The following is a 9,603-nucleotide window of genomic DNA, read 5'->3' as shown; positions in this document are numbered from 1 at the left end:
CAATTTACCAGAGGAAAATCTCTTTACATCCTTGATTGAATTGCAGTGGATATATCCCTGCTAGAATTACAAGAAAAACAATCCAATGCATGTCATATTTCCTTAGAAATAAAAAATGTCATGGTCAAGTAAGATTTTATACAACTTTCAAACATTTTCAGGTTGCATGATATCCAAAATCATGCACGTTTAAAATTCCCAAAATTATTTCATTTAGAAAAGGAAATCACCAAATATTTTGCAACTGAATGGAGTCTGTACCCTTCAAGTAGTAGCCATCTATATCACAGCCTCAACATGGCTGATGAAGGAGAAATTTAAAGGTCATATTATATTGTATATATGTACAGGGGTATTTATGAACTTTAATTTACTTTGATTTAATTTTCATACAAAATGAGGACGGGAAATATATTCTTTCACTGCAGTGGAAGGTATGAGACCAATTTATTTAAGACTTTATAAATCTATGTTTATGCACTGGTCACACTCTGGTGAATAATATTGCCTAGTCCCTTATTCATGGACTATAAATTTGTGGAAACTTGAATGTAATTGATATTGCAATTCAAATTATCCTAGTAGTTAAGAATACGAAGCCAAATATACTTATTAAGTGGATGTTGCATTATTTTGTATGCTTTCTGTGGTTCATGACATTATGCTGAAAATTCTTTCCAAAAAATATTTACTTGTACATACGTATGTTTATCTAGAGTGTTCCAAGAAAAAACATGTGTTGCCTGCTATATAGGCTCATAGAAGTTGCAAATAAATCTAAGGATGGTCAGGTATTTGTTGTACAGTGCATAAAAAAATCCACAAATAGGAAGGCTCTGATAGAAATTGACAATATAATAGAAAATGTTGAATACGATTCCCCTATCCTCAAAACTAAACAAAATAATATTACAATTAAATCAGAAATAATTATAATTTAATGCATGTTTCCAACAATCCTCTGAAAGTCTGACTATCCCTATGATATTGACTTTACTACACTTGAATTTAACATTCAGCTGATTTTCAAAGGAAATACTTAGTATTCAAGATATCTTTATCTAAATTCACACAATGATATATTGTGAGAACTATTCAAATGTGTCCATTTTTTTTTACCTTGACTTAGCTTTTTCATTTTGCATTTTGTTCAGTTTTAAAGGAACTTTTTTTTTTATCCAAATACACATACAGTGTACTATCACATGTTGGTAAGAAGTATTCAAATGTGTCCTGAATTTTTTATTGTGACCCCTATGATATTGACCCAACTATTTCAATCTGCATTTAGCTCAATTTCAAAGAAATTATTCAAGATATTTTTATCTATACACATATCTGAGATAAACTATGTCAATTTTTTTTATCTTGATCTTCCCTTTGACCTTGACCTCGCTATTCCTTATTTTGCATGTAGCTTAGTCTTAAAAAAATCTTTTAATTTATTTTTATCTATGCACTTGCACTGACACATATTGGTGATAACATTTCAACTGTGTCCAAATTATGACCTGTTCCTTTTGTTAATCATTAATCTTACTATTTATTTTAGTTACAGCTCTTTTTTTTTTTAAAGAAAGTATTCATAATATTTCTATCAAAAGTACAATAACACAAAATTGGTGAGAGTTATTCAACTGTGTCATAATACTTCAAACCTTTATAGAGTTTCCTTTGACCTTGACCTCATCATTCCTCCTTTACTCTGATTTTGAACCATAGAAGCCTGATGCTTTTTTCCTTGTTTCATCAAAACTTATCCTGTGTAAGGCATTCATCTCCTGTTATAGATTTTAATTTCTTTTAATGAAGGTTGTTATCTAGAACACTAATATCTCAAATACAGGGATACATGTATGTCGAAGTGAGTTGGCACTCCCTAAAATCTTTTTTTCAGCATTCTTCATGTTTTTAACCCTTGTCATTTCCAATCTTTCTGCGAAAATTTCAAATTGTTATTAAAAAAAATGAATTACAATGTTTATGCCTTTATAAAAAAAATTTAAACAAAATAAAAACAAAATTTTACCTATCAAACCTATTTTTTATTAGCAAGTAATGGTACATGTATACAAGCATGTTTTTTTCCTTATGCCTGATGTCTTATAGATTTCATTCCAGTTAATAAATCTTGTTGATCGATTGATTGTTTGTTGTTTAATGTCCCTCTTGAGAATTTTTCATTCATATAGAGATGCTACCACTTGCTGGTGTAGGGCTACAAATGTTGACCTATACTCGGCACTCAGGGCCAGTGAGGGATATTTTTCGAGCCAGCACTTACTGTGACAAGGGACCTTGGTTTATACAGTCTCATCCAAAGGACCAGTCTCCACGACCCGCAGTGGGATTCGAACCTGCGACGTAAGGATCAACTCCTTACTCCGCGACTCTAGAGCAGACACCCTAACCACTGCGTCATGCAGGCGACAAGAAATCTTATTAAAAAGTCTAATAAACTGTAGCTCTGTACATTGTATTTACCCTAAAATGTGCGAATTCAATGCATCACCAAACTCGATAAATCATGATATCTGTATAACAACATATTGCTGTTTCCTAATTAATGAGAATTAGTTTGTGTATATATATAGTGCAAACATATAGTGCATATGCATATATGCATAGTGTATATGCATATAAACATATCAAGTTTTCAAGCAGTAATTACTTAAGTTGAACTTCAGTATCCATGACACTGATATATTGAATATCATGGATATGTTGAAAGGGATTTTGAAGTCCCAAACCCTTATTCTTTGGGTATTTTGCCCTGGATATCTTGAATCCTTAGATATCAAGGTTTGACTGTATTTAAAATTTTTGGAGTTTCATTGTTATTCTGCTAACCCAGTTAAGCAGGTATTACTATTTCAATCTATACTATATGTCTTGTTAATTCCTAACCCATACTAATTATCAGACTAGTAATCAATGACTTCCCTAAGTAAGTTGTGACTTATTGACCACTTTGGGGTACATTAAAAGTGGCAGATTCAGGACCCCCCCCCCCCCACTCCAAGATATTTTTTTTAAATTGTCATTTTTACAACATATTGCATAAATGAGATTGTCTCTTTGCTATATCCAAACACATTGTTCTGTATTGTATTATATGTATTAAAAAACCCAAACATTTATTTATTGTAGTACTCTTAGATAGATTAAAGGCCGACTGAGTCATAATTTTTAATATCATACTTTCATGTAAATTAGTTGAATCTGATTCATCAAGAAACATTTGTTAAAAACACTATTACCCGCTGAATAATGAAGCCACACCCTCCAGTCCACATTGCTTGACTACAGGTGATATTCCAAAAAAATATTGACTCTGCAGAATTTATGCGCGCAAGGTTCACTGTATTGTGATTGTTTGTTTGTTTGTATGTTGTTTAATGTCCCTCTCGAGAATTTTTCACTCATATGGAGACGCCACCACTTGCCGGTGGAGAGCTGCAAATTTTGTCCTATACTCTGCACTTACGGCCATTGAGCAGTGAGGGATCTTTTTTGTGCCAGCACCTACTGCGACACGGGACCTCAATTTATACGGTCTCATCCAAAGGACCGGTCTCCACGTCCCACAGTGGGATTCAAATCCACGACGTAAGGATCAACTCCTTACTTCGCGAATCTATAGCAGGTGCTCTAACCACTGCGCCACGCGGGCGACTCACTGTACTGTGTATTTGTATAAAACATTCAGTATGATATGAAAAATACTTCATGTAGTTGCAATTGAGGGTAACATTGAAAATTTTCACCCCAAGAAAACCATTGTCAACCTCGGCTGTGCATCGGTTGACAATGGTTTTCTAAGGCTGAAAATTTTCAATGTTGCCATGGTTACACTCAACTACATGCAGTATTTATATAATACAATCTCAAACTTTATATTACTGAGAAAGAACTTCAAGATATCCAAGGATTCAGGATATCGAGCCTCGGTTGACAATGGTTTTCTTGGGGTGAAAATTTTCAATGTTACACTCAACTTCATGCAGTATTTATTATATTATGCTGAATGTTTTTGCGAATACATATAAAAGTGAACCTTGCATGCATAAATTCTGCGCAGTCACTATTTTTGGAATATCACCCGTCATGAAGCATTGTTGACTGTTGCTATGCCGGAGGGCATGACTTCATCATTCGGTGGGTAATAGTGTTTTTTAACAAATGTTTCTCGGCGAATCAGATTCAACTATATAGCAGCAGAAATAATCTGAAAACTGAAAGCCAACCAAAATGTTAGTCTAAAAATGTTGATTTATTTTGCTCCCATCCTTTTGCATAAAGAAAGCTTGAAAATTCTTTCCATTTAACTCACATTTATCTTTTGTAATTACTAATATTATGCGCAGTGGTTATAGCATTTGCTCTGGAGTCGCAGCTTACATTGCAGATTCGAATCTCATTGCAGGACATGGGGACAGGTCCTTTGGATGACAGTATATACCGAGCTTCTGTTTCATAGTATGCGCTGGCATGAAAAAGATCCATAATTGCTTATGGGTGCACAGGTCTAAATTTTTGGCCCTCCACCGGCAAGTGGTGGCATCTCAGTATGAGAGAAAAATTTTCAAAGGGATGGTAAACAAGCAAACAATTATTTTAATTACTTGTTCTTTAATATTAAGCAAATATGAAAGAATTTTATTTTTTCTCTTGAATATTTTGCAATTGTATCACAGCTTGAATACTGTTCGTTATCTCCATATATTTCGTCAAACTCTTTCTTTCAAATAAACTTAACTTTCGGGAAGTTCTAGTAAAGTCAAATTACTGGTATATAAAATGTGAGATTATATGATGAAATAATTTCATTAGAGATGATGAAATAATCTCATTAGATAAGGCAACATTATTTAAAATGAATTGTTTAAAACAGCTAAAAAACAAAACAAAAAAACCCCAAACAAACAGATAAAAGAACACTAAAACAAATTCACTTGTTTTAAGTAAAATATTTACATATGTTTATTTACTAAACATTTTTTTTAAGAAAAGGTAAGTCCACTTTTATTATTCTTGATCAGGAAATTCGGATTATCCCTCATTCTACTTTTACAACCAGTAACTCACAATGACTTTTTTCAATATCCTAATGTTAAGTGCACAAAAGACAAACTTAGGGCCTATAATTTATTAATTTATCTGTTTGCAATCGCATTGCCTTTGACAAACTACTTTAAAATGTCGGAGTTTCGAGGAAATTCAGTCAATATTAATAAATGTTATGTAACATATAAAACTGATTTTAAAGTTTAAAATAATAATTACATTAAACACGGTACGTTATTTTAAAGTTAATTATTTCAATTAATAGAGAAAATATCCTTAGAAGAAGTGCAACTTTATTCACATCCTTAACTGAATGTCATTTCTAACAAAATAATCTGTTAAAATCATGTTATAATTTTTTTTATCAGTACTCTGGTCTTTAAGCGACTAAATAATAATAAAACATATCAAAAACAGTTAATTCGGATTTTGTACTATGTAAAAATTGTCAAAATATGTTGTTAATAACTTACTTTTACTGTTGATGTCCATTTTCACGGAAGTTACTCGTGCGCATGCGCAAAAAATCCATCAGGGGAAAGTGTGTAAACGCCATGATGCAGCATGAAAATGTGTGTGGAAAAAATCACGTTCAGACCGGAAACTCACACTATGAACAATTTTGTATTTTCTGGGTAATATACGGTGCGAAATTCCGTTTTCAACACTTTAGAAAACTCACTACATGAGTGTAAGTGGTGACTCTTCAAAATGTAGTGACTTGCTGGTGTGTTACCTAGTGCGTGTAGTGAGTATCGGGGTCTTACAAACACACACACACACACACACACACACACACACACATATATATATAAATATATAAATATATAAATATATATATATATATATATATATATATATATATATATATATATATATATATATATATATATATATATATATATATATAACACAACTTGTGTTGGCGTTTTTCCCTTCTCTCTCTATTTGAGTCTTGCGTATTGTACATTGTACACCTATGATTCTTGTGTTATTATTCACTTTCAAATAATTAGGTCAATGACCCACTTTTCGTGCTAGTGGCCCCTGAGTATTTCTCGGAAAATACCTCAATTGTTCACACTATGACCAAAATTTCTTCAATTTTAACTCACAAAATATTACAAGCAACAAAACTCTTTAGATAACAAAATATAATACGAATGGAAAAGTTTTGGTACATATAAATGAACAATTAGGATTGGAGCAATAAACTTGTTAATCATTCCAGTCCGAATTTCCTCTGTCACTTTTCTAAGTTTTTACCAATTTCTTTGAATTTTTGTTCAAGACTTCAATGAACATCTTAACATAAAGGGACAATTTGAAGATAATACTTATACACTCACAGTTTTCTTTGTTTCTTGTGTCTCACCAGTAAGTGAGGAATTAACCCTCTTCTCTGCCATTTTCTAGATCTAAAAATCTGTTTCAAAAATTTGTATAATCAATTTTTAGAGCTGGAATTCAATGTGTCTAAAATAATTCTTAATATTAACCAACTTGCACCTAAAACTAGATGCAGTGTGTTTTTATAGTGAAAAACAAGAAAATAATTTCATACTTAATATAAATACCAGTATCATGCTTATGCAAAAAAAAAAAAAAAAAAAAAAAAAAAAAAAAAAAAACTTTTACATGTAGGATAACCAATTCAGCATAATGTAAGAAAAATACGTTCAGTGGTTATAAGTGTCAGTGAATTGAATGAAATGTAACCGAAAAGAAACTGATGAGATTTCCAAACAAAAGATATATTACATATTTCTTTTTAAGCTTGAAAGCCAAAATTTGCCGTTTCCAGCCTATCGTCAGGAATATCGGGGTGTTTTGATATCAAGAAAGTTGTGAAAATAGGCTGCAATATAATTTGCTTTTCTATTTCTGTTAACTGTGGACTGTATAATGAGAACTAGACAGAATGGGGGAACAGAAATAAGACTTGACTCTACCAACACACTAAATGAGATTGTCATTGCAAATATATAGTTCGATTTTCTTCAACAAAAAAAAATATAAAATGCAAAACTTAAGATATACTTCCCCAGAGTCAGAGAAACTGTGATCAAAATTGCTAATGGAAAAACAGAACAAGTGCTCGACATTTGGAAAGAACAATGATAATAAATCAGCATGAAGAAAGAAGAGATTGAGAACGCAACTAGTTGTTAAACTAATAGTAATACGAGTAAAAAGGATCTGAAAAATAGAGAGGCATATAGTCCAAAAGAACATCACATGGAAAAGAAAACTAAAACTGTATAAACTAATTATACTAGAAATTCACGTGTATAAATGTGAGACGTGAAAAAAATGATTGAACAAATGCTCAGAAAGACGATGATAATGAGACAGGGAGAGCTACTAGGCAATGAAGAATTAATTGAAAGAATAAAGATAAAACCAACTAGCCAGAGAGCATGTAGGTCCTACACAGATGCAAGAACCATCTAGTTACTACATCACCAGAGGGATGGAAAAACTTGAGCGGCCGAAAGCAACCTGGCACCACGCAGTAGAAAAAGGGGAGAATAAACTGAGTAATTTTTAGCAGCCAATTTGTGTGTATATATATATATATATATATATATATATATATATATATATATATATATATATATATATATATATATATTTCAGTATTTTTAGTATCCAAACATTCGGTTCTCGTACATCATACCTACTTTTCACTGATACGTATGAACGTTTGAACCGATAGAAGTTTCATCGGGTTGACACAGTTATTCAGTTGGAGCAGGTACCCGGTAAGGCTTTGAACGACATACCCTGGAAAATAGATCTCATACTGACTTAACAGTCGGAGGATCTGCCACGGCAGGTTACAAATGCAGAAGGCCAGGATTATCACAACCACCAGCTTTTCCATCTTTTGAACGTCCGATTTTCTGTATTCTGATTGTTTCAGCCGGGAGATCTTTATGCCGTGAAAGACAATGATGGTCAGTAAGGGTAAAACGTAAGAAACCAGAGTGTCCACAATGCTGGAGTTAACACGGGAGAGGATCTGAATGGGAAGGTTCTTCCGGACTCCGATCCCGAGAGAGAACAGCCATATCAAAAGCAGACTCAAAGCGATAAACCGATTCCGTAGGATGACATTAGCTCTCAGTGGCTTGGTGATGACAACAAATCGGATGATGGAAAGAAGGGAAATGGATAGACCGGAAGCGATGTACGAAGCCGAAAAAAGAACAGAGATCACGGTATTCATTAAGATGTACAGAATGTCATCGATACACTTGACGTATTGTTGATAGTTCGTGTAGTCTAGGTACGCAAACGACAAGGCACTCTAGTTGACAGCGGAAGTACAGTAAATACAGTCTGCAACAGCAATGGCGCAAATCACACAGTAAGTCTTGTTGTGAAGATCTTTCTCGGCAATGATGGCCACTACAACCAGGCCGTTTCCAGCCGTTCCTACTACAAGTATGACTAATTTAACCCACTCCAATGGAGTGAGGTACCATGTACATGTTGTGAAACCCGGTTCCAGCTCAGACGTCACATTATCCAGCAAGGAAAAATTGCCCATTTTGGGGGGAAAGGATGAGGTTGTTGAGAGCTCCATACAAAAGATTTGATATTTGTTTTTGCTGAACATATTTCACATACAACACAGATTCATGTGACTCTGCCAAGTCTCAAGTGCTGGTAAAAAAAATCTATGTGTATGTCACAGAGCTATCCCCCAAGTTAATTAAATGTAAATAAATGAGAGAGTTAGAAGGTCTGATAAGGTTGCGGGTGCACGACGCAGGCGTTGTAGCCCTGTTTCCCATGGGTGTCATTTTAGCTAGTTAGAGAGAAAGAGAGTTGAGCAAGCATGAATTTATAATTTGTTAGTGTGTCAGTTCTGTTGTCGTTTGTTTATTATGTTTGATAGAGTTCTGAGAGATGAAAGTGAGCATTAGGTTGATTTGTGTGAGAAACTGGGGAGTAAGAGATTTGGTATGGGCATGCCATGAGAATATGTGAAAAAAGAGTAGAGAATGAGTTTGGAAGTCGATGAGAGTGGATGTATCTTATAATTGTGAACTTTGTGTATTACTATAATTACATTGCGTGTGTTGTAAATATGTAAATAAACTATGAAAATAAAAACAATCGTAATTATTAATCAGTGCCAGTGACAGGGAGGACCCCCGTCACATATTATGGTGGCAGCTGCGGGATAACTTAACGGATATTTTGGAATATTAACCCTTGTTCAAATCTTGTGAAGAAAATGCCGCGGAAAAAGAGACAAGACCCAATTGAGGACGTTATTCCTGAAGTTGTTCCTGACGTAAGACAATCATCCACCTTAATAAAGTCAGTTCCATTTTTCGGGAAACTTGAAGAGGATTTTGATTCTTGGATTAAAAACTTTGATCGAATATCTAGAGCTAATTTTTGGACTGATGAAAGGAAATGCATAACAATATCTGCATTCCTTTGTGACCAGGCAGCGGATTACTATGAATCCTTAGACGATTATGTCAAAGATGACTATCGCTCAGTTTGTGATGCTCT

The 9,603-nt window shown here is 33.6% G+C and overlaps 1 pseudogene; it reads right to left on the bottom strand.

The window, feature by feature from the left end:
- Positions 1 to 7,747: 7,747 nt before the first annotated feature.
- LOC133182795 (galanin receptor 2a-like) lies at positions 7,748 to 8,623 on the bottom strand (annotated as a pseudogene).
- Positions 8,624 to 9,603: the final 980 nt, after the last annotated feature.

The sequence above is a fragment of the Saccostrea echinata genome, unplaced genomic scaffold, assembly GCF_033153115.1.
Source record: "Saccostrea echinata isolate AGI-Se365-2 ecotype Australia unplaced genomic scaffold, CSIRO_AGI_Sech_v1 ptg000009l, whole genome shotgun sequence".
Taxonomy (NCBI): domain Eukaryota; kingdom Metazoa; phylum Mollusca; class Bivalvia; order Ostreida; family Ostreidae; genus Saccostrea; species Saccostrea echinata.
This window is presented reverse-complemented; position numbering and strand designations above follow the sequence as displayed.